The sequence below is a fragment of the Chenopodium quinoa genome, unplaced genomic scaffold (genome assembly GCF_001683475.1).
Source record: "Chenopodium quinoa cultivar QQ74 unplaced genomic scaffold, ASM168347v1, whole genome shotgun sequence".
NCBI classification, from domain to species: domain Eukaryota; kingdom Viridiplantae; phylum Streptophyta; class Magnoliopsida; order Caryophyllales; family Amaranthaceae; genus Chenopodium; species Chenopodium quinoa.
In genome coordinates this window covers 4,898,163-4,925,523 of record NW_018742914.1, presented here as the reverse complement: position 1 = coordinate 4,925,523, position 27,361 = coordinate 4,898,163, and the positions used below count along the sequence as shown (strand labels likewise).

At 35.8% G+C, this 27,361-nt stretch overlaps 1 long non-coding RNA gene across 1 annotated transcript; it reads right to left on the bottom strand.

The window, feature by feature from the left end:
• Nucleotides 1-11,669: 11,669 nt before the first annotated feature.
• Nucleotides 11,670-16,923, bottom strand: LOC110727964. Its single transcript, XR_002512608.1, has 2 exons — nt 13,527-16,923; nt 11,670-12,469 (listed from the first exon to the last, which is right to left on the bottom strand). It is a non-coding gene; the product is annotated as an uncharacterized LOC110727964 (long non-coding RNA).
• Nucleotides 16,924-27,361: the final 10,438 nt, after the last annotated feature.

Here is a 27,361-nt window from a genome sequence, read left to right as displayed (position 1 = left end):
ATTCGCCAGGTGCCATTCGGCTTTTTAACAAGCACCACATTTGCAACCCAGTCTGGGAAGTAACATTGCCGAATGAACCCTGCATCAAGTAATTTTTTAACTTCGGCGGCTGCCGCCTGACTTCTTTCTTCGCCATGGTTCCGCTTCTTTTGCCGTACCGGCTTCTTTTTCGGATCCACAGCGAGTTTATGTACCGCCAGATCAGGACTAATGCCTGGCATTTCATGGACTTCGAATGCAAAGATGTCCTTGTATTCTTTCAATAGGTTGTGAAAGTCGTCACCAAGGTTTCTCAGAGCAGTCGTCCCAACTTTGACTGTTCGGTCAGGACGTGAGTCGTCTAAGATCAGGTCCGCATGCTCACCAGCCGGCTGAGGGCGGAACTCATCCGGCCGCTCCTCTGCCAATGATTGCTATTTTTTTGCTTTTCTTGCGGACTCTGTCTGGGACGCCTTTCTCTTTTTGCCGCCTGCTTCTTGAACATGCGCACTCTCCTTGACATTGTCAAGGTCTGTTTTTTCACCACTTGACCCAGTGGCCATAACAGTGGGCTTGACATCCGAGAGATAGCACTCTCGGGCCATCCTCTAATCTCCCCTTAGGGAGCCGACTGTTCCATTATCCCTCTCAAACTTGAGCAACATAAGAGACGGGATTATAACAGCCTTGGAATTATTCAGGGTTGGTCGACCCAGAATCATATTGTAGGCCGAGAGTTCCTCTACTACTAGGAACCGGACTACCATGTGTCGTCCTTCCCCTTTTTCGCCCAGGCGAATGGGTAAATCTACTCGTCCCAGTGGGTGGACGACTCCTCCTCCAAACCCTACTAAAGGGTGGGAGGCCGGATGTATGCAGTCAGTCTGATATTTCAGTTTCGACAGACATTTGCTGCTGATGAGATCTGAGGAGCTCCCGGTATCTATGAGGATTCGGCCAACTCTCTGGTTGGCCACTTTACATTCAATAACGAGAGGGTCGTCATGCAGCCCCCTTACCCCTCCTAGATCCTCTTCAGTGATGACAATCTCAGGAAATGTATATTTGGACGGCCGTTCTTGGTGAACGGAATTTACATCTAACCGCCTTATATTATCTTTGTTGCCCCTAATAGTGGGGCCGCCTCCTGAGAAGCCGCCTGCAATGGTGTAGACGACTGCATCATCTGTATCGGAGCTGTCGGCCTGTTGATTCTTTTTGGCCGACAGCTTTTTTGAGGAAGTGTTCCCCGTAGATTTCTTGACATAAGTGTCAAGATCACCTTGCTCAGCCAGGCGGTCTAGGTACCGCATAAGAATGATGCAGTCATTGGTGTGATGACCAACGTCATCATGATAAGCACAGATTTTATCTTGGTTCCGGTTGTTTGCAGAACCCTTCATGGGGACCGGCTTCTCAATTGAGATCCGTCCCTTGATTTCTTTTAGGATAAACTGGTTATCCTTGTTAAACGCATACTTTGGGGAGTATGGTTTGAATTCTTTTTTCTTTTTCTGGGCCGGCTGTTTAGAGGAATCAGCCGCCCAGACCTCTTTTCTTTTCTCATCTTTGTTAGACGATTGTTTCTGTCGTCCTTCTCTTTTGTCAAACCTTTTCCCGTCCGACTGTTTTATCGTACAAAGATCAGTCGCCTGTATATAGGCTTCTGCTTCAATCAAGGCCTCTTGAAGAGTCGCCACCCTTTTTCGAACCAAATCAAATTTGAAGGTAGACCCGTCTTTGAGACCTCTGAAAAAGTCAGTATAAGCTACCTCATCCGGTAACCCTTGAATCTGTATTCTCATCAGGTTAAACCGCCTGATGTAAGAACTAAGCCCCTCCTTCTCGCCCTGCTGAATTGTTCCCAAATCAAGGGTCGTTTTCTTCGCAGGGATGTTCATGGCGAAGTTGGAGGCAAATAAGTAAGCAAGCGTCCTGAAGCTATTTACACAACCAGTCGGCAGGTTGCCGAACCATTGCTGTGCAATTCCTTTGAGAATCGCTGGGAAACACTTGCACCAAGTGGGATCATCCAACCCTTGAAGGTACATCAGGTTGGTGAATGCCATCAGATGGTCTTCTGGGTTAGTAGTGCCGTCATAGGCGCCTACTAGTACATTTTTCACTTTGGCCGGCTGAGCGACTTCAGTAATTTCCTTGGAGAAGGCCGACGGCTGTTCACCAAGTCTAAGCAACCGTAGCTGCCAGTCCATAGGTTGGACGTTTTTTGCTGCAGGTCCACCAAATGGAGGTGGCTGCAAAAAATACTGTTGTTGCGGCACAAATGGTAAGTTTGGTACCGCCTGAGCACTATGAAAGCCGGACTGACGGGAGGTGCCGCCTGACTGACTCTCACGGTACGACTGAGTATGCCTCATCGAGGCATTTCGCAAACTGTCTTGAAAGTTTGAAGTAGAGGCCGACTCTGACAATCGGTCACTCTTCTTCTGCTCTAGCAGGAGCCGAGCATCTGTGTATGTTTGCTTCGACCCGTCCGCCTGAATATGACGAACAGGTTTCCTATTTCCTGTAGGATAACGGAATTTTGTGAAATCAAGGGCAGGTGGCTCCCGCTTCCTAGATTTAGGATGAGGAGTCGCCTCTCGCCCTTGCACTGGCTTCCTCTTCAGTGAAGTGGAGGGTTTCTTGGCCGACTGCTCCTTGACTGGAGCAGTCGACTTCTTGTTGATCAACTCTTGAATCTCTCCCTTGAAGTCCCTCATGAAGGTCATGAGTTCGTTCCTTGTGATGGGAGCAGACCCATCAGTCGGCTGTTGCCGAACAGGCGGTGCGCCTGCTGGCTCGCTTCCTGTTTGAAGATGCTCCCGTTCCCTCCTTTCGGTATGACGGGTACGTCGGGCCCTTAGGGTCCCGTCTGAAGCTGTATGAGCCTCAACTTCAAATTCACTTTCGGTATCATGGTCCGACTGAACTTGAGGGTCGTCTAGGGGACGCCTCTCTTCAGGAGTCGGTACAGACTTGGATGCCATCTCTGAAGTACTCTCCCCACAGACGGCGCCAGATGTTTCGGGGTTTTCTGATGTCCTGCGGGAGAGTTACAATTCCGAGACTGGAACCGGACGCCTGTACCTGCAAAATAACGGAGACTCCTTTGAGCTCCGCCTCCAACGGTCAAGTTAGTACCTGATTAAGGAGTAATTAATGCGAAAATTAAAGTAATAAGGTCTCTCTAGGTGAGAGTGTTTAATGTAGGTAATCTGCTTTGTTAGCGAGATCAGCCGGTTATTACTGTGTGTAATTAATGTGTTTGTTCCGTAATGTTTTTCGTAAACTTCTTGTGTCCCCCCCCTTAATGAGGATTAAGGGAGGTATTTATAACCTTGGGAAACGTGCCCATCCTAGGTTTAGGTAAACCTAGGGCCGATTGGGCTTCCCTCGGAAGTTGGGCCTGGGTGGCCGGGTTCTCCATTAGGCATGGAGTATGCCACATGTCGTGACATAACAGGTCCAAGGTGGACGAATAAGCGCGTGCCACGTGGCAAGCCCTGACAGTTCCAACCAGGGGACACTTGGCAGGACCTGATTGGTCCACGTGGCGCATTCCGATTGGTAGGAGCAAAATCCCCTAATCACCAACCATTGAAGTTGCTCTCAGGGAGTTTGGAGCATTTATGTATATTTAAAAGGAAAAATTAATTGGTAGTTGTAGATTTTTTTTTTTGTTTTTTTTTTTGTTTTGAAATAATGGAGAAATGGAAGTTATTGTAATGGAAGTTAAAGAGGTAGTTATTAAAAAAAAATTAAAAAAAGAGAATGCATAGAATTTCTCCATTCAAGAATTGGAGTATTACGAGTGAAAGTTGAAAAAAAAAACTCTTAAATTATATATTAGATTATTATTATTATTATTATTATTATTATTATTATTATTATTATTATTATTTATTATTATTATTATTATTTATTATTATTTTTTTTAAATTTTTTTTTGTGACAATGTAATTGTGAATCATCCAAAGGAGTATTAGTTAAGTATATACTCTATACATTTAATAAAAAATTGAAATGATTAAACGATTATGACAATCAAACTACTACGTATTAAAGTTTATTTATTTTTTTTAAATTCTACTATTACCTTTGTTATTAATGGTAGATTTGAGGTGTTATTTGTGAGACCTTTAAAATTTCAAAGTTGCAATTAATATATAACGTAGATAGTATTATTCCAAAATTTCAATGTTGTAACTAATATGTAACGGGGTAGTATATGGCAAATAATTCTTAAATATTAATCTTTCACCCTCACTTTCCCTATTTCATGGGTTTACATAGAGGGCTGTTCACATGTACTGAACTGAGCTGAACTAAATTGAACTGAACTGAACTGAGATGAACTGAACTAAACTGAACTAAACTGAATTGAGCTGAAATGAATATTTTATGAGAGAGGAAAATTAAGAGCTGAACTGAACTGGACTGATTGGAGATGAACTGAACTGAACTGATTAGAGCTGAACTGAACTGAACTAAACTGAAATTAAGTAAATGTGAACAGGCCCATACTCCGTACTAAGGAACCCACGTTCCATCAAGACTCAATATAGTTTAGTTCATGTCCATTTATGTCATATACTATCTCTGTTAACTATTATTTGCAACAAAGGAATATTTTATATCTCACAAATAATACCCCTTTGTTGCAAATAATTATTAACAGAGGTAGGCCCCCTTCTTTAAAGCTGCTCTGCTCTGCTCAAATCAAATATGCTCTGCTCTGCTCAAAAGAAATTTGCTCTGCTCGGCTCAGCTCTGCTCTATTTTCAAATAATAATTAATGATAACAACAATAATAATTAATATTCAGTAATAATAATTAACAATGTATTGATGATAATAATTTATTATTTTGAATAATTATAATTATTTATATTAAAAATAATTTTAATAATTATTAATATTAATAATAATTAATGTTTATAAATCATAATAATAATTAATAATAATAATAATCAATAATAATATTTAATAATTCAAACTATTAAAAATTAATATTTAATAATATTATTAATTAATAATTTCTAATAATTATAATAATTCTTTCAAAAAAATAAATAATAACAATAATAACAATTAATAACAATTTCTTTTATAAACATTTGATATTAGAATCATAATTTGTAGAAACATTTTATGTGGGTATTGATTGTTTGTTCATTGAGTTGAATTATTTTTCAAATCTTTTCCATACATTTTAAGATTAAAATAAAAAAAGAGGTTGTTTTCAAGTAGTACTTTGTATATTATTATTATTATTATTATTATTAGGATAAAAAATATAAGATTAAGACAAATTTATAAGTAAAATCATGTAGTAGTAGTAGTAGTATTCAACAACTCAGGTGAACAAAATCTAATTTTGTTGTGATCTAATCTACACTGTTACAGAATTTACAAAGAACTGAAATATTATTCGTCCCAAAGAAGTGTTTGGTGGGTAAAGATGAGTAGGAAATTGAACTTCAAACTAAACACAATGCATTAAGGATATGGTAAGGTACTAAAGGTGCTTTTAAAATTGAAGCTAACCTATCTTATCTTAAGGAGTTTGTTAAAATGACTAGTCATTAGGTATCTCAAAAAAAAAAATAATAATAATAATAATAATAATAAAAAAAAAAAAAAAACTTGGGTGCACCTACCTCTATATAGTGTATACAATACATAGAAGGTGTTTACTCTTTTACATAAAATTTTTTCATTATTGTATAATCATAACTTTAAAAATGTTACACTTTCCACGACAAAGTCCTAATACATCACCATTTGACACAAACAAAATTGTATAACAACCTGTTCTACTACTAAAAGTTCTATTAGTACTATGGAAGTACGATTTTTTTTTTTCCAGTACTATTCAAAGTGTTTTTTTGTACTACTGAAATCATGTATAATACTGACAATGTTCCGCAAGGCCGGCTAAGGGCCTGTGCAAACAGACCCTTAGCATAGGGCCCCGTAATATTGAGAGCCCAACATTTCCAGAGCCCAATTGTTAAAAAAAAAAATCATTTCCTCTGACTTCTTGTATTCACGCGAATCAGAGCTAAATAAACACAATTATACCAGATTCCTAGAACTTAATTACCCTCATAAAGTTGTCAAAACTTCAAAATTTCATTTATTGCTAATTTTCCGTTGAGGTTGTACGTGAAATGTTCGAGCTCCGCTTGGTCAATGTTAGGCTCGATTTCGGATTCGGCTCAAGACTAAAAGAGATAATACACGAGCCAGGTTCGGCTCGGTTCGAAAAGATCGCAAGAGGCTCGAAGATTTTTTAAAATAAATATATGTTTTTTTTACGTTTAAATAAATTTAATAAGTTAATAAGCATCTTGTCAAAAAAAAAATGTTAATAAAATAAGGGATATTATCAATGGTACACCCAAGGTTCGGGCTTTTATCAATGGTACACCAACTTAGTTTTTGTTTATCAGCGGTACACCCAAGGTTTCACACGATTATCAACTATACACTTAACGTTAAACAAACGTTAAGTAAAGGTTAAGTTGGGGTTTAATTCGATTATTTTAACTTAAAAAATTCCCTCCCTTTTTTCCCCTCTTCATTTTCCCTCCTTTATGTACGCTACCCTACCCACCCCTCTTCCTCTATATATAGTTTCCCTCCTTTCTGATTTTTCCTTTTCACACACAAACATACATATATCTACTCAAACACACCCAATTCGAATTATTTGTGCAAAAAATACAACAATAAAGCAACAAATAATAATCTCAGGAACATTGTGCATACTTTAAACAATAATTCGCTAACAATTAACCAAAATTCAACCATTTAAACAAAAAATTCATATACTACCAAAACTAAGCAAAAGTCAGAAAATCAAAGACTCAGATGAAAACTTACCTTAAGCGATCAACAATGAAGTGTAGAATTTGCTAGAATTTTGTTCAATTCGCCCGTCGATTATGGAACCTCACAGCAGCAGAAAGAAGGGAGAGAGTGAGAAGGAAGAAGAAGATGAACGATCTTCTGACTTAGGAGTTTTTAATATAGGTAGTTGAGGTTTGAAAGGAGCGATTTAATGTATTTGGAGTAGGGGGGGCAAATTAGTCATTTCATTTTAAGTGGATTAACCTAAAATTAACCTTTAATTAACGTTAGGGTTACTTTAGATGTGTGTATTAAACCTTGGGTGTACCGCTGATAAACAAAAACTAAGTTGGTGTACCATTGATAAAAGCCCGAACCTTAGGTGTACCATTGATAACTTCCCTAAAAATAATTAACAAGAGGTCAACGACCCACTATTAAAATTTATGCCTTGGGTTGTTTGGGTAAGCTATGTGACATAAATTATGCATTTCAATATCGAGCTTATAACGACTCAACCCAATAACGAGACACGAGCCGAGCTCCACTTTTTGGAGCACCTCGAGCTTGAGCCGAGCTCAATTTTCAAGGCTCGGTTCATTAACAGCACATGTTGGACTAACATTATTATTATTATTATTATTATTATTAATTAATAATAATAATAATAATAATAATAGTTTTTCTTTTTTTTTTACCCAGATTAATATTACGGAGCATTTATTAATGATAATATACAAGTTCTATTTTATGCCCAAAATTAAGTCAGACATAAGATAAACAGTAAAGTATTACAGATTAATTATATAAATTTTAAGTTTCAAGAAACACTACCAAATTAATCTTTGAAAAGAAAAAATTAATTTTAAGGGCCTCTTAATTATAATTAGAATAGGGCCTTCAAATTATTTGAGACGGTCCTAATGTTCAGTATTACTCGCATTATATTGCCTCTTAGTAGTACTCTTAAAATGTCATTATTTACAAAATTGACATTGTTATGTATTTGCATGTGCCTAACTGCGGGGCCGTATAAAGCGCTCCATTATCCACATACACAACTACGCTCTTTACTTTAATTCGTTTCGCTATAAGTTCGCCCACCCATTATATAAAATTTCAAAAACTAATATGTCAATTAACTAAAATTATAAGTATGAAAATTTGAAAAATTATGTAGAATGTCCAAAAACTTGTATCTTAATTTCAAAAACTAATATGGTTAAAACGCTTGTATAAAATATCTAATAGCTTATACTTGTCTCACACAACACCTTCTCACTTTTTTTTTTTTTTTTGAAAGAACACCTTCTCACTTTCAATACAATAAAAAAGTTAAAAATACTAATAATACTTAGGAAATTTTGATAATTACCGCCATCTATTGTTGTCAAAATTGAAAATACCACCTCAAGTTTTTTTTTTTTTTTTTTTTTTTTTTTGAATTTTACCACCTAGTTTTTTACAAAAGTTTTTAAAATCCCACCACTTTGTGAGATGACGTCATTGCGGGACCTACAAATTCGTTTTCCCTCTCTCTTCCCTCGATTTCCCTTGTTCCTCAAGTCCCCCTCTTTCAATTTCATCTCTCTCCTCTTCAATACCCATTAATGTACTCTTACCCACCCAAATTTATTATTAAACCCTAACATTCAACACTCATTTGTCACTCTCTCTCCTTTTCTTTGGGCTGTAATGTTGTATTTTTTTTTTTTTGCATATGAACATGATCATCGAAATGATTAATCACCACTACAATGTTAGTGTTTTCACCCGAATTACATGTTTAATTGTGTTTTCGTAATTACTTGTTTAATTGTCCTATTATATATTCATTCAATTTTATCTTCATAAACTCTAATTTGTCCAATTTAGAAAAACCCCCAAATAAATTACCCAAACCCTAATTAATCTAATCAATTCACTTTGTTTTAGGTTAGATTGTATAAATTATAACCTAATTTGCGCAAATTTTTGTAAATGACATCAAATTTCAGAGATGAAATTGAAAGAGGGGATAAGAAGAACAGGGGAAATCGAGGGAAGAGAGAGGGAAAACGAATTTGTAGGTCCCACAATGACGACATCTCATAAAGTGGTGGAATTTTAAAAAATTTTGAAAAAAACTAGGTGGTAAAATTTAAAAAAAAAAAAAAAAAACTAGTACAATACATTGACAAGCGTAAAACTTACAACGTCATAAATTATAAAAAAAAATTTATAAATTGGGAATGAATTTGAATAGTGCATACTAGGGGTGAGCATAGCAGGGTGCCCTGTAAAAATATCAGGACCCGGAACCGGAACCTATTGCAACAGGTTCCTAAAAATAGGAACCGGAACCGGAACTTGTTGCAACAGGTTCCTAAGAATTGAGAACCGGAACCGGAACCTGCATGTTCCGGTTCCTAAACAGGGTACCCTGTCTGTCAAAGTAAGTTTAATAGTTACTTGATAAATTGTGACAAATTTTTTTTTTTTTTTAAATAGATGATCACAATAAAAGCTTACAACTTTAGTATAGTACTTCAAATATAACAAACCAACACTAATTGTCTATAATTTTTAATACCATATAGGTTTCGATTTCATGTACCCTATAGGGAACTTGTACTAACAGGGTACCCTACAGGTTTTAGATCCAAAATTTTATTACCCGGAACTGGAACCTGTTGCAACAGGTTCCTAATTTTATTACTCGGAACTGAAACCTGATCAACAGGTTCCGGGTTTAAAACCTGCGGTTCCGAACAGGTTCCGATTCCATATCAGGGTACCCTGAATTTTTGCTCACCCCTAGTGCATATATTGTCTCATCTCCTTTCATTAGCACATCACTATTCATAATTTTATACAATCATAAACTAGTATAATCCTATGAAGTCTAGCGAATTCTTGACGTAACAAAGTAGGCACTATATGTCTATTAGTCTATAATCTATATATGAGCATGAAGAGAGGTATCAATCATAAAAACAAAAATAAAAGTATGGTTTTAAAGTGTAAAATAAATGTTGAGGAACATGGGAAGGTACTCAATACGTCATTGTTGCTTAATATCGTATCCAAGGAATAGAATTTTCACCTTCTAACTTTATTTATTTATTTTATTTGCCTTTTTATTTTATTTATCTATTTATTTATTTAAAAAATTAATGGATAGGACCGATTCTATACCCACGTGGCCACTTGCTTACATGTAACATTAGTCGCTTTTCAACTTTGATCACATCATAAGCCTCTCTGGCATCTATGATTGGATTTTAATTTAACATTAATCTTCGTATTAAAATCTTGATTGATTTACCATACTAATATTATTAGAAATTAAAATAAAGTTACTTGTTTCTTAATTTTTGGCAGTTTATAGGGTGAAATATGAGCTGGGGTTTTTGGGGTTTTTTAGAAATGATTGGGATTGAACAACCGACACCTCCTCTTAGGCCAATTTTTGATAGATTTTTTTCATATTTATTTTGTTGTTGATTTTGACAGTTTTGTTGTTTTGTCTTCAACATTCCAATCATGTTATCAAAATAATTATTATTATTTTTCATGCAGAAAAAATGGATCACATTCTAGATTTTGAGTTACAAATTGGAATATAGTGATCCTTATTGAGGGATTGACACACCAAACTTGGATATTCGATATCTAAATCAACAAGGTTTATGATAATAGACGATTCGGTGCTTGTATTTTTGTACTAAAGGAGATGTTTTGGAGAGAAAAAGAGAGTGCAAATTATTAAGATTAATTACTATTCAGTACATCAAGCATGTTTGGTGAAGTTGGTGGGAAACTCAGCTTATGATTTGAAAATCATAATTCAGAAGTTCGAACCCTGTCAATTAAAAATGCTTGGAAGTAGAAGAATTCTCTTATCTTCCCCCTCTACACTTAAGCATTGACCTGCAGAATTCTCTTATCTTCCCCCTCTACACTTAAGAGGAATAGATTATCTACACTTGATTTATTACAAGTTAATATTTTTTGTTGAAAAGAATCTAACTGCATACAAATTAAGCCATGCAAAACCATTTAGTAATAACAATATCCGAATATACGTGAGCTTTATCTTAATAAATCATGTACGGATTGCATCTAATTCAGTTACGTTTGGGCTTAGCCGGGCCGTTAACTAGCTAGAGTAACGTACTCTCACTTCTCAATTACTCTTAATAGTAGCATATAGTTTAAGCACCACATTGTAATGTACCTTTGTTACTTTATGATCTCTTTCCCACTTTAGATAAAGCCTAAACTTTAAGATTGCATAGTATGCACAACTGCACATGCATAGAAGGTTCAAGAAGGTTGTGATCCATATAAAGATTAATGCCATTTTGCTCGTGCATTCAACAATATTACTAAAATAATTGCCTATCAAAAGAACTTTTTTCTTTAAACTAGGGTTGCACACGCGCGCGTTGCACGCGAAGCAATGTAGTGATGCTAGTGAGCGAGGCCGAAAGTGGGACTTTTTTTGGCTAGTATGTTTGCTTTCTTAATAGACATTAAAATAAACGTAAATTAATTAGTAAACATAAATGTCGATAAATAGAATTGTGCCGATGGAACAAAATTGTTTAATTATTTAAGGAATTGGATTTGAGATTTTATTTAGACTATGTTATGGGGTGTTTTATTGTTTAAATCTCATATTAGTTTGTTTGTAACAATTTTTATACACAATAATACAAGTTAATAGAACTACAAACAATAGCGAATTAACATGTAAGTGATTACCCAACAAAAAAAAATTAAACTCAAAATAAGGCTAGGAATGTTCCTAGTCAATATCGCACATATTTTAAAATATTAAAGCTACATTTTTTTTGAAGCAAGATTAGCAGGCTATTTATTAAATATCGCTCTCCGCCAAGTAATTAAGCTTTGGAGAAAGGAGTTCATACAAACTAACTCCGCACTACTACGGGTCTCCCACCTCGCAACGAGATGAGCCACCACATTGCCTACTCTCTTGACATGTGAAAAGTAACAAAAATCAAACCATTTAGACATAGCTCTAATATCATCATAAATTAGCCATAGAGGAGAGAAACCCAAGCTGTTGTTCCTGCTACCCCATCTACTAGCTTGTTGTAAACCGAATCTAACAGGAGCAGATTCAGCACTTTCCACATCCATTCTCCTTCCAGCCATCTGACAGTAGCCCACACCAAACCACCATTTTCATTTCGAGCCACAGCCCCAACCGAAGCAAACGACCCAGTAATATGGGCATCAATATTGAACTTGGTAACCCCAGCAGGAGGCTTCGTCCAAGAGCTGACCATAGGGGCAGCAGGGGCACCATGCTTCACAAAGACTCGCTTAGCGTAGGAGCAATAATTAGACATAAGTTTAGCAAAACTCGCTGCTGTGTATACAACATTTAGGGACTGTTGCTCATGAAAAAAATTTGTTCCTGCAATACCAACTAGACCAGGCCAGAGCAAGCAATATACGCAATTCCTGTTTCTCTAATTTGCTGTTAAACCACAACAAATCATCCATAAAAGAACCTACAGGAGCTTCATCAATCAGAGCTTGAAAGATACTACTCGCACATACCACTTTAGCCTTTGTGCATTCGAAAAGGACATGATTCACGGACTCCCCCACCAGGCTGCAGCACAAATGATCAGTAGCAATGTGACGCCGAAAGAGCTCTTCCCTAACAGCCATACTCCCTTAAATTAAAAGCTACTTGATAAAGAGAATTTATTATCCCTTGCTTTTCTTCTCCTCATATCTACAACCTCTAAAATAAACAATAAAGATCACTAAAAAGGAGTTTTTAAAAAAATAATGTAGAAAGGAGCAAACATATTTAAACAAATACAATAATTGGATAACCCAACATGCTAATCCCCAAACTGAACATATGAGTTTCTAATTAATAAGCAAATCAATTTAACAGCCTGAAACAATCAAAATGATGTGTTAAGATACTTAAGACCATGAATCATACTTGGGATTGTTCATGTTTGCTTTTATCCGTTATCAAGGGTAATCCTTGGATAGTACAAAGAATGTTTTCTCCCAAATAATTAAAAATGCATACAAATTAAACCAGTAGAAGAGTGAGAAACTTGAAGAGCAACAACAAGATCTCCAAGTTGAGCAACACCTGAACAACAAGATAATAATGACTTCAAGAAATGCACAAATATACATCTAAATTAAAAATGGCATGTTAGGATCTAGAATAGGAATATGATGACGGTTAGTCTCTTATATTGTTTCCCAAAAATACACAATAACAATTCCTTAGTAGTGTGTTCTTATTTCTTTGGCTGGCACTTCATTACTTAATAAATGCAATCAGGCTCAACTCCAAGATTGTAACTCTGTAAGTGATGAGAAAAGAAAAACAAACTCCCTAACCACCAAACCAAAATACCATATCACAATAATACATAATTCATTTATTTATTAGAAGAAAATATGGTACCCTGTTCACAAAATGCTTAATTTAGTAATGTATAATAGCATTTGGTTATAAATCCTTGTTTAGATGACAAATAATTAAGAGTTATACATAAATAAATGATTTTAGTGCTTTATTATGAAATGAAATAGAATTATAAAGTCGTAGGAAAGAGTAAAGGTTTAAGAGTTAAGACTAATTAAATCTACAAAATTGATATTTGATAATTTAAAGAATAAAAAGAAAAATTTACCTCAAATACTACTTCAATGGAGGAGAGAACAAGGAACTCAAGAACAGCAGCTAAGTAAACAAGGGGCACCAGGTTCAACAAGATGAGCTAACCTTCCTTTCTTTAAATTTAATTCCATTATTATTTCATTATTTGTTCGTTGGATTTCATTATTGGCTTAAATTTCTAGATTTTCTATTCCATCTGCCAAACAAAAACTAATCCAAATTAACTCCAGCACCATGTACATTCTCTCTATAAATCACGAAACCATCCATGAATCTTACAGCCATTTCCTACAAACCCCAAGATTCCCTTCCCAAATCCAAAATGACATTGAATAACACAAGCTCAAATGCTCAACCAACCAAAATAATAGCAAATTTCAACATTGAAATTCAAATTCTACTCACATCAAAATCAATACAATCGATTCCTATATTCAAATTTGACCCACATTTTGTAAGATCCCTAAACACAAATCCATACTTTTCAAAAACAAAATTAATTCAAATTGCAACAAATTAAATGACCTACTAAGAATAATATCAATAAATTGAGAGAGATACAAAAGAGTTACGAATTCTCGGATGATTCCCTAATAGACCAAGATAGGTTATAGCATGAGCTTAACAAAATTTGGATTTTACACAGGCATTTGTCAATTATACAATAGTTGTTCTAACAATATATAGGTATTTGGTATGTTACCATGAGAGCAAGCTTCTTCAGTTTGTTCATAGCTCTAAACTGCTTCATTCTCATAAGAATAGCGCTGTCAATAGGTTTCTCAGAACTATCAGATCATTGTCTTCTTTAAACTTTGGATGTTCTGATTCATAGGTAATATGTAAATTGTGGGCATTCAAAAGCAGTTTTCATGTCAAAATTCCCTATCATCAAATCTTAGTCGAGCAAAAAATTACATACCAAGTGCCTCTACAACACTTATACGTGCCTTTGATCTAAGCGACTAAGCATCTAGAAATTCAGAATATTTATGTCTTCCATTCTTAACTAATCTCTCTAATTGAGCCTTTGTACAAGTAAAAGTTTTCCTTTATATGCATGACATGTAAGAACTAAGAACTGAGCAGTCAATTGATTCCATAATTACAATGCATGTTTGGACACCCAGGGAAGAATCAATCATGTATCTGTCTAAATGAGTAAATAAAAGTATAAAACATAAAAAAAACAACCAATATAAACTTCGCCTGAAACCTAAAACCCGCCTTCTTGCAGGATCTAGTAATCATGGTGGAGAAAGTTCGAAGCCTTCTTAATGATGTGAAGAGCGGGGTGATGGAGGAACACCTCATGCTCTGAAGAGTGGAACTCCTGGTAATGGCAGTAAAAGTTTGTGACAACATTATGTGCTCCAATTGCCTTAATATCATCTTCCCTAATCCCAACCTGGATTTATATAATGATCTAAGAATGAAGGCAAAATCTCACAAATGATCAAGATCTTTGATATAAGGTACTTGAGAAAGGCTTATATATAATCAAAAGTCGGTCAAGAGATATTTCAGCAAAAATTGCTTTTTCTAGGATAGACATGGGAAAATTTGGAGTCAAGGAGTATTGCCATGAGTTATAACCTAATGAATTCTACACGGGCTAGTTAGATTTCGGGGAGTTATCCAAAAAATAATGGGAACAAGTTCTCTAGTCTAACCCCAAAAACTTTACGAAACTACACCAATGTATAACGAAGAGTCGAACACCTTTTGTTTCATCCAGCAAAGATCGGAAGAATCAACAGCACTCATGTAGTGCTCTAGCTTCTGAAGTCAAATAGTCAACAAAAGCTATATAAGGTAAAATAGTCAACAAAACCTCATAGTCAACCTTTTTTACAGCAACACTCACACTCTATTTTCTTATAAGATAAAAAGAATTCCCAATTATTGCTCAAATCCCAGCAAAGAAACTACAGACACTTCACAAATAAAAAACAATGATTACCAAGTGTATCTCCTATATAAGGTATGGGTCATAGAATGTGCACATCCTTACAACAAAAGTTGTTCCTAAAAAGAAAACAGAAAATCTTCAATTACAGTCTGTGTAATGACCCCCAAACACTTCCCACCCACAGATAGTCATAAAATATCAGTATCTTAGCTCATAAACATTCAAATCAAACCAATTAACTCTTGGCATTCCTAGCAAAACTCTACATTTGGCTCCACTTTCAGTCCTGTTCCCGAGACCCAGACCAAGGCAATAGCATCATCTCATTTCACAGGTAAATTAGCATGTTCCTCTTCTGATTCATCAAGCAGATGTGCTTGTTACTCTAGCTATCTGAGTACACAACTTTTGATTAAAAACCCTAGTGCGACTGATCAAATGTGACACCACAACCTTTAATACTAACCCTTTCATATCACACTACCAAACCCTCAAAATATCATCATAACGCATTTGGGTACAACTCTGCTTTTACAACAATCTTTGATACTATTAACAATGATTTTCCTCTGCAAACACTTGAATGCTTTGCGAAATAAAAAAATTATGGGCCTTTTAATGAAGAACCCATTTGTTGAATATAAAATTGTAACTTGATAGACCTGCAAGGGCTGCAACTTCAATAATGTTGTCTGTGATTCATAACCTTGTGTTCAAATAATTATAGGTCAACTACTCTTGCACACACGGCCGTCTAATTATAAAAAATGGGGCCTTGAAAATTCAACGAAGAGTTGATAAGTTATCATCCAAATATCCAATGTTTGAATAATCAAGAAAGTGTTTATAGCTCTCCCTATCTTCAGTTACACTAAAAAATCGGATAATATATACTTGTACATAACTTCGATAATGATCAATCGACTCAAACATAAAATTGGACATCAATCAATTATATCAACAATTAACCATAAACATATTCATCCGACAATGGAATAAATCAACTCCATGACCAAATAACAAAATCAGCTGAACAACACAGCTAATTACCAATAATCAAAACCAAATGATGACAAAAATGCAAGCCCTAATTCCTAAACATAATCAAAGTTCAAAACCATTATGTCAACAATTAACCATTAACACAAACTTCACACAATTGAAGCAAACCACTCAATGATCAAATAAACAAATCAACTGAACAACACAACTAATTACCAATATTAAAAACCAAATAATGAGAAAAATGCAAGCCCTAATCCCTAAACATATTCAAAGTTCAAACCCATTATTTTGATCAACCTAACAATTGCACCAATTAATCCAGTAATAAAACAACTAATGCGCCAATATATAAACAATTTAAAGTAAACCCCATCAATTATAAACTTATTCAATGCACCCCCATTAATAATTAGACAAATATCATAAACTTAAAAGATATTTTGGGAAGAAAATTAATAAAATAAAACAAAAGAAAAGCAAGAGAGAGTAAAGTACTAACAGAGATATAGTGTTGTCTTAATTGGGAGTTGTTGAATTGACTACCTTATATTTTGATGATTGACTTACGTAAAACAAACTCCGACTAATGATGTTTAAAAGAGTCTTGGTTAAGCAGAAGATTCAGGTTTGAAGTAATATGTTCCGGAGTAGGAACAACAAAGTTTGGAAGACTTGATGATGAATGCAAGCTTTCAAGATGTCCTCATATCTCTATATACTTAGTTACTCAGTGTATGAACTTAAGAAACAAAAGTGTTGGAAGGAACTAAGAAGAAACATGAAGTTCCTGAAGGAACCTGAAGTTCCCGAAGGAACTTGACGATTGACGGATGACTCAGAAAAGTTTTTAACAGTTTTCAAAATCCTTAATTTAAGGAAGAGATAAAATCAGTTTGAAAATATTGGGATAAAATCAGTTGAAAAGATTTATTTTATAAATAAATAAAATCTAAATAATTCTTTAATTTAAAAGATAAATTTATTTTAAATTAATTAATTGTTTAAATATCTTTTTAATAAATAAATATTTATCTTTTTAATAAATGTTCTTTTAAACTGATTTTTGACTTGGTTAAAAACAGGATGCACGTTGGATTTGGGAGTCAAGTTAGTGAAATCATGGTTCTCAACTTCCTCCACTTACATCCCAACTTCCCAGTATAGGTGAACGTGGGATTGAGGGGGAAGTAGGAACATGATGGAAGCTTGGATAATCTCCCTATAAAAACAGATCAACGTTAAGTTTTGAAAGGGTGGAAAAACAATCTTAAGTATTCTGAGCATAGAGTTTCAAAGTGTTTAAAAGAGAAGTTCCTTCCATCCTTAGTCTCTTAAGTTCTTTAGAAAATACTTGTAATCATTGTGTAATTGGGTTTGGGTTGTGAGAGTTGTAAAGTGTGAGATTTGAGAGAGTTGTTTACACTGTACAAGTGATTCGGAGTAGAATCACAAAGTGTGAGAAACTGTGATTGAGGGATCACAGTTGGGTAACTTGAGTTCCTCACGGAACTTGAGTCTAGGCAACGTATTAGTGATTGTAAATCATTTTTACATAGTGAATTTATTCATTGCCTATCTCAGTGTCTTTTCTCTTAGTAGTAGATTTAATTCCGCAAAATTTACCATAGTCTACATACACTACAATTCACCCCCCCCCCTCTTGTAGTATACATTGTTCTATCAATTGGTATCAGAGCAAGGAACTCGGAAAAGCAGGAAGCCCTGTCGAGTCAAGTTCCTGGAGGAACAATGTCAAAGGACGAGAGACTAGCTGAAGGTTACTCTACACAAAGACCACCACTCTTCAATGGGAAGTACTATGCCTATTGGAAGACAAGGATGGAGATGTTCATACAGTCCGAGAATTATCAAGTCTGGCGAGCTATCGAAGTAGGAGATTACGAGGTAACCAAGACCAATGCAGAAAATGAGGTAATTCCTAAACCTATCTCTGAATATGATAGAAATGACTTTGAGAAGAAAGAGATTAATGCTACTGCTAAAAAACTCCTAGTTTGGGGTTTAGGGCCAGATGAACACACTCGTGTTATGGGATGTAAAACAGCAAAAGAAATATGGGATTTACTAGAAATAACCCACGAAGGAACTCATGAAGTCAAACGTTCTAAAATTGATATACTGCTTTCTAAATATGAACGTTTTGAAATGGGTTCAAAAGAAACTATTCAAGAAATGTTTACTCGTTTTAAAAATATTACTAATGAATTAGTTTCTCTTGGTAGAGTTGTTCCTATGGATGAACAGGTACGCAAAATTCTAAGAAGCCTTCCTGAAGATGAACGGTGGAGAGCCAAAGTGGCTGCTTTGCAGGAATCAAAGGACTTTACAACCTTTAACCTTGAACAACTTGCAGGTTCCTTGATAACTCATGAGCTTCACCTATCAAACAAAAGTCAAGAAAGCTCAAAAAGCCGAGGAATCGCTTTAAAAGTTGCCTAACCAAGTGATGAGGATTCCGAATCTTGAGAGGAAGAAGCTGCCATGCTAGTCAGGAAGTTAAAAAGGTTGTACCGCAACAAAAGGTTTGGTGACCAAAAGAAAAGGAACTTCAAGAAGAACCAATACTCCAAGGAAACAGGAGGTTGCCACAAATGTGGGAACACAGATCACTTCATCAAGGAATGCCCTCTCTGGGAATCAGAAAAAGGAAAAGGCAAAATGAAGGAACACGGAAAATCTAATACTCCTAACTTTTCAAAATCTGATTACAGGAAAGCCATGATAGCTGCGTGGGGAGACACAAGTTCTGAGGATGAAGAAGAATCCACGGAAGAAGAAACTGCAAACCTGTGTTTGATGGCTAAACACAGTGAAAGGTCAAAGGAGGTAAATCTCGAACCTAAATTTCTGAAATCCCTGTCAAAAGACAAATTAATTTCTTTGCTCATAGAAACATTGGATGAATATAAAGAAATATGTCTTAAACTTGGACAAAATGAAAAAGCTCTAGAAATCTATAAGGATCATATGAAATATTTGAATAGTTCAAGAACAGATGTTCAGGGAAGATTCTTTGATTTGCTAGATAGAAATACTATGCTTAAAGAAACACTGGAAAGAGTCAAAAATGAAAATATCATGTTAAATGTTGAATTGACTCAGTATAAATTGCTATGCACTAACATTGATTCTAATAATGCTCTTCAATTGCCTTTAGTAACCTTTAATGATGATCTTGAAAATTTGAAAAAAGAATTGCAGGTTACTAAAGACAAAAATGAGTTCCTTGAAAAGGATCTAGAAAGAGCAAGAAACAATGAGAGTGTAATCCACATGGGAGTTCCAAAGTGGATACTTGAAGCTCAAACCAGAAGGACAGAAGGTTTGGGTTTCAACCACAAAAAGAAGAGTAGTAGTAAAAAGAAAAACTATGTGGAACTTCCTAGTGAGACTGTGTGTTCCTTCTGTGGCAAGTCAGGACACAAAGATACTGAATGCAAAAGAAAGGAACTTAAGTCCACTAAAAATATAGTTTATGTATGGCAAAAGAAAAATGAGTCTGCTGTATCAACGAAGGAACCCATGAAAGATGGGGTTCCTGAATCTAACCCTTAGTTTCTTTTGCAGGTCGTAGTGAGGGGGAACAACCAATGGTACCTCGATAGTGGTTGTTCCAAGCACATGACAGGAGATGAATCAAGATTTCTCTCACTGACGGCCTATACAGGAGGAACTGTGACCTTTGGTGATAATAAGAAAGGCAGCATTGTTGCCGTAGGAAAAGTTGGAAGGTCAAGTTCCCAAGCTATTGATAACGTTTTTTTAGTCGAGGGCCTCAAACACAGCTTATTAAGCATATCACAATTTTGTGATAAAGGAAACTCAGTAAGTTTTGATTCTGAAAAATGTAGCATCATTCAGAATGACACTGGGAAAGTTTTGCTGGAAGGAACTCGGAAAGGGAACACTTATACAGTGGATCTCAATCAGTTCCGAGGAACAACTTAACTTGCCTTAGTGTCATTGAGGATGATCCTTTACTGTGGCATAAACGTTTTGGTCATGCAAGTTTCTCTTTGATTGATAAATTAAGAACAAGGAACTTGGTAGAGGGACTTCCTTCAATCAAGTTCCTATGTGACAAAATTTGTGATGCTTGTGTGAAAGGAAAACAGATCAGATCATCCTTTAAATCCAAGAAAATGGTGAGTTCCACGAAACCTTTAGAGTTAATTCATATGGATTTGTGTGGTCCTATGAGGATTCAAAGTAGAAGTGGAAAGAAGTATGTCTTAGTAATTGTTGATGATTATTCTAGATTCACATGGGTAATTTTTATGTCTAGCAAAGATGAGACTTTTGATGAGTTTGTCACATTTTTCAGGAGAATTCAAAAGTCCACCGGACATCAACTGATACACCTTAGATCTGATCATGGCACTGAATTTGAGAATTTTAAATTTGATGATTTATGCAGGGAACAAGGCTTAAGTCATAATTTCTCAGCTCCAAGAACTCCACAGCAAAATGGAGTTGTGGAAAGGAAGAACAGAACCTTAGAAGACATGGCTCGAACCATGTTAATAGCCAGCGATCTTCCAAGGAACTTCTGGGCAGAAGCCGTGAATACAGCCTGTTATATTATAAATCGTGTCATGCTAAGGCCTATATTAAATAAGACACCCTATGAACTTATGAAAGGCAGAAAACTGAATATATCTCATCTGAGAGCATTTGGTTGTAAATGTTTTGTGCATAATAATGGTAAAAGGAACATAGGGAAATTCGATGAAAGAAGTGATGAAGCCGTATTTCTCGGATATGCTACTAACAGTAAAGCGTATAGAGTTTACAATAAACGCACTATGTGTGTTGAGGAAAGTGTGCATGTTATATTTGATGAAACTAATCCACTTCCATGTACACAGGAACATGAGGACTATGACTTTGAAATTGGTCTAGTACGTCCTCAAGAACAAGAAGAAGATGCAGTAATTCCAAATAAGCAGCCAACTCGATTAAATGAAAATCATGAAAATCCAGAGAAGGAACTCGACATACAGACTGAAGTTCCTTCGAGAGAACAGCCTCAGAATGAAGAACCTGCCGAGGAACCAATAACACAAGAGGAAATCACTGAAGAAGAAGCAACAGGCTCAGGAAATCAGAATAGTCGAGTTCCTATCCAAACCTTCCAGCCCAAACCTTGGAAGCACCAAAAGTCACACCCACTGGACAAAATTATCAGTGACTTATGCAAAGGAACTCAGACTAGATCGCAAATGAGGAACTTCTGTGCCTTCAATGCTTTTCTATCTACTTTGGAACCTCGCAACCACAAAGAAGCCTTAGAAGACCCTGACTGGATTATAGCCATGCAAGAGGAACTCAATGAATTCGAAAGAAATCAGGTATGGCATCTTGAACCTAAGCCACTAGATAAAAAGGTCATAGGCTTAAAATGGGTCTTTCGAAACAAACTTGATGAATATGGTACAATTGTACGAAATAAGGCTAGGTTGGTTGTAAAGGGATATAACCAACAGGAGGGTATTGATTTTGAGGAAACATTTGCTCCTGTTGCTAGACTTGAGGCTATTAGAATTTTAATATCTTTTGCTGCTTTTATGGGTTTTAAACTGTATCAAATGGAAGTAAAGTGTGCGTTTTTGAATGGTTTATTAAAAGAAACAGTTTACGTCGATCAACCCCCTGGATTCGAGAATCCAAATTTTCCAAACCATGTTTTAAAACTTGATAAGGCTCTCTACGGACTAAAACAAGCTCCAAGAGCATGGTATGAAAGATTGTCTAAGTTCCTTTTGGAAAATGATTTTAAACGAGGAAAAATTGATAAAACTTTGTTTTTAAAATCTAAAGGAACTCATCTTTTAGTTGTACAGATCTATGTTGATGATATTATATTTGGTGCAACTAACGAATCTTTGTGCAAGTACTTTGCTGACTTGATGTGTAGTGAGTTCCAAATGAGCATGATGGGGGAACTCAATTTCTTTTTAGGACTGCAGATCAAACAAACAGAATCAGGAATATTTATACATCAGCAAAAATATGTCAAGGAACTCCTGAAAAAGTATAACCTTGACAACGCAAAGACTAACCACACTCCTATGGGAACTAACTCTAGATTAGACGAAGATCCCTCAGGAACTTGTGTGGACCAGACAATGTACAGAGGTATGATTGGTTCCTTATTATATTTAACTGCAAGTAGACCTGACATTTCTTTTAGTGTTGGTCTTTGTGCTAGGTTCCAATCAAATCCAAAAGAGTCGCATCTAACTGCCGTAAAAAGAATACTGAGATATCTTAAAGGAACGGCAGACTTGAGTTTATTCTACCCACTAAGTGATACATTCGATCTCAAAGGATTTGCTGATGCAGATTATGCCGGAGACTTAGTAAATCGCAAGAGCACGTCAGGTATGGTTCAATTCTTAGGCTCTTGTCCAGTTTCTTGGAGTTCCAAGAAACAAAACACTGTTGCTCTATCCACTGCTGAAGCAGAATATGTAGCTGCTGCTGCATGTTGCTCCCAATTAATATGGATAAAGCAACAGTTGCGTGATTTTGGCATAATTTTAGAATGTGTTCCTATATACTGTGATAATACTAGTGCTATTTGCATCTCAAAAGATCCAGTACATCATTCACGTGTAAAGCATATTCATGTTAGGCATCACTTTCTAAAAGACAATGTGGAAAAAGGCTCTATTAAATTAGAATTTGTACAAACTGAATATCAAATTGCTGACATTCTAACAAAGCCTTTGAGTAGAGAAAAATTCGAAAAGATGCGATTGGAACTCGGAATGATAAAGCTGAATTGAGCAGTTCTTCTTGGAACCCCAAGGTATGTCTTAGTGAAACGACTGAGCATTGCTATATATAACCTTGGTGTGAAAAACATAATCTCGAATCTTGCAATGAACAAGCATGTAATTCTAATGAGTGTGTGATCATGTGATTATGTCAATAAAGAAGACAAATTAAGCCATATTATTTTCCAAGTTTTTTTTTAAAAGCTCTGTACAGGTCAACCAGTATTTTACTCTGAAGTAACTTACTGGCATTTTTATTTATCTTTAAATTTTTAATTTTATCTTTTTTCATCTTATAAATTCCAAAACAACAAAAAGATTTTTTTTCTCAATTAGATTTTATCTTATTTTTATTTTTCTTTTTATTGTAAATAAATCACACAACCTTTCAACCTCCCCACTAACACGCTTTCCCACATTCACTCCCACATTCACTTCACCTAAACCGTCACTTCACCACACCCCTTAAACCGTCACTTTTTACAAACCCTTCAACTTCATCACCTATCATCACCCGTCACTCCCCACAAACCCCTCCTCACCTTCACGTTCCCACCAACCTCCATTTATACACTTCTCCTACTTTCTCAAAATTCACCCAACCATGAAAACCAACATAAATTCCAACCCCTTAGAACGACGATCCGGACGGAACTCACCATCAAAACCCGTCCCTCCAACTATGATAATCCCTTCCTCCTCTCACGCACCAAAACGCAAGGCTACTCAACCCAAGGAAAAACCAGAAAAAACTAAGGCCCGTCGCACCAAAGCCCGGCAAACCCGAAACGACAAATTCTTACTTGGGTATGCAATTGATCACTCATGGTGCACGGATTGTAAGTTTTCCGAAATTTTAGAGTTGTTGGATTATCAAAATTGGATATATTTGTTGGATGTATGTTCAAAGTTTCCAATTTATCCTACATTAATGGATGAATTTTGCTCCTCTTTTGTTTGCGTTGATGGTGTATGTAGTGCTACGGTTGGTGGTGTGAATATTGAGTTTGATGCAGGTTATTTGGCCAAATTGTTTAAAACCCCAAATATTGGATATAGAACCTATGTCAAAAACAAATCCAAAAACACCGTAGATGGCCACAGTGAAACCGAAATTGTCACATTTATTGGTGGAAACCCGAAAGTTACTACAACTAACCACAATGCCTTAACTCCTTTGCATAAACTATTGTTCAACATCATTTGGAGAGGAATTCTTCCTCGTTCCCAAAAACGCAGCACTGTAACCCTGTTAGATGCATCCCTTATCTTCTGTCTAGCAAAGAAAGTTAGCATTAACTTTCCTGCCTTAATGATAGCCCACCTAGACCACTGCATTCCCGACCTACACATACCCTATGGTTCCCTTTTGACAGTGGTGTTTCAGGATTTGAAAGTTCCTTTGCCACAAACCGAGACATACATTCTCAAACCTGAACACATCCTTCAAGAAAAATCATTGTTAAAGCTGAAATTAAAAGTGGTGAATGGGAATGTTTGTTTTGCATCTAATGTGCAAAGTGATTCCGAGGGGGAACACAGTGAGGGGGAAGGAGACAAGAAAGAGGAAAATCGTGAGGAAAATAAAAATGCAATTGGAGAGAAAGAACCAGAGAAGGATTGTGAAGAAGAGGTAGAAGAAGTTAAGAGTGATGGGGTAGTAGAGAGTGCAAATGAGGAGGAAGAGGATGATCAAGAGAATGAGAAGGAGGAAGAGGATGCTCAGGAGGCATTACTGCAAGAGTTACTTCAGGAAGTTGGGGGTTAGTTGGGGGTTCTGTCAAACACACCCCTATACCAGGCAGACGAAGGAGGAGTGTCAGACTTGCTTCATCCAAACCCAAACCCCTGCATTCTGAGCTTGTCATTGTTGAGTTGGATGAAGAATCAACTAAAGTTTCTGAAGGAACTTCCACCCAAGTTCCTCCGGGCCCCTCCTCTTCTGTTCCAGAGGGAACTCCATCACCACCTCAAATTCCATCCCCTGCTCACCACACCATACCTTCTCCCCTTGCTTCCCAGCCTTGTACTTCTGGTTTCGGATTCAGCGCTTTTAGCTCTGGTCCAAGTCTCTTGCAAATCCAGGAGGAACTTCAGCATTTGTCCACTACACTTACACAGAGTATAACTACCCTTACCTCTAAAGTGGATCACTTGGCTACTACAGTTGAGGGGCTGCAAACTCAGATGATTTCTCTGGAAAATAAAATCAATGCTCATATGAACTCCTCATCCCAGGAAGTCAAAGCTACGGTGAAGGAACAGTGCTACAAGACCATTCTCAAGGCAATCAAAGATGTTCCTTTACCATGAAGCTCCTACCACTTCCACTCTCTGCCAAACATACCTACCCCACTGTCTCTTGTGATTTATGGACAATGTTCTTCTGTTCAGTTTTTCTTTTGTTAATTTTGGATCTTTTTTGGTTTGTTTTATAGATTTTGTTTTGATTCGGTTTGAAATCAATTGGCTTGATTTGTTTTTTAATTTGATATTCTCATTCTGGTTGCATATGAACTGTGTGTGCATGCTTAATCGTTCATGAATTCAGATTTACTACTCCCTCCGTAGTTTAGTACTATATATAGCATGCTCTTTCTATCATTTTGATAATGTCAAAAGGGGGAAGAGAAGAACAAACTCAGAAAGCTGGACTCAAACCGATTCCTCTTCAAGTCTTCATCGTTTAAGCAAAGGTATAAATCTCATAATTTATTAATTTGTAGAATGATGCAGACTTCTTAATACTTAGTTTATTTTTTTCTGTTTTGTTTATATAATTAGTTTACTGTTAATAGTTCCGAAATTTGCCTGGATGATTATTTTGTTTTAACCGAGTTTGTTTTTGTTTGTCATCATCAAAAAGGGGGAATATTGTTGAATTGACTACCTTATATTTTGATGATTGACTTACGTAAAACAAACTCCGACTAATGATGTTTAAAAGAGTCTTGGTTAAGCAGAAGATTCAGGTTTGAAGTAATATGTTCCGGAGTAGGAACAACAAAGTTTGGAAGACTTGATGATGAATGCAAGCTTTCAAGATGTCCTCATATCTCTATATACTTAGTTACTCAGTGTATGAACTTAAGAAACAAAAGTGTTGGAAGGAACTAAGAAGAAACATGAAGTTCCTGAAGGAACCTGAAGTTCCCGAAGGAACTTGACGATTGACGGATGACTCAGAAAAGTTTTTAACAGTTTTCAAAATCCTTAATTTAAGGAAGAGATAAAATCAGTTTGAAAATATTGGGATAAAATCAGTTGAAAAGATTTATTTTATAAATAAATAAAATCTAAATAATTCTTTAATTTAAAAGATAAATTTATTTTAAATTAATTAATTGTTTAAATATCTTTTTAATAAATAAATATTTATCTTTTTAATAAATGTTCTTTTAAACTGATTTTTGACTTGGTTAAAAACAGGATGCACGTTGGATTTGGGAGTCAAGTTAGTGAAATCATGGTTCTCAACTTCCTCCACTTACATCCCAACTTCCCAGTATAGGTGAACGTGGGATTGAGGGGGAAGTAGGAACATGATGGAAGCTTGGATAATCTCCCTATAAAAACAGATCAACGTTAAGTTTTGAAAGGGTGGAAAAACAATCTTAAGTATTCTGAGCATAGAGTTTCAAAGTGTTTAAAAGAGAAGTTCCTTCCATCCTTAGTCTCTTAAGTTCTTTAGAAAATACTTGTAATCATTGTGTAATTGGGTTTGGGTTGTGAGAGTTGTAAAGTGTGAGATTTGAGAGAGTTGTTTACACTGTACAAGTGATTCGGAGTAGAATCACAAAGTGTGAGAAACTGTGATTGAGGGATCACAGTTGGGTAACTTGAGTTCCTCACGGAACTTGAGTCTAGGCAACGTATTAGTGATTGTAAATCATTTTTACATAGTGAATTTATTCATTGCCTATCTCAGTGTCTTTTCTCTTAGTAGTAGATTTAATTCCGCAAAATTTACCATAGTCTACATACACTACAATTCACCCCCCCTCTTGTAGTATACATTGTTCTATCAGGAGTTAATTAGCTGAATCAGCTGCCTTTGAGGAATGCGGAGTTTACGATTGTTGCTGAATAATTTAACTTAAATATCTAACAATTTTAGCATTTTACAGA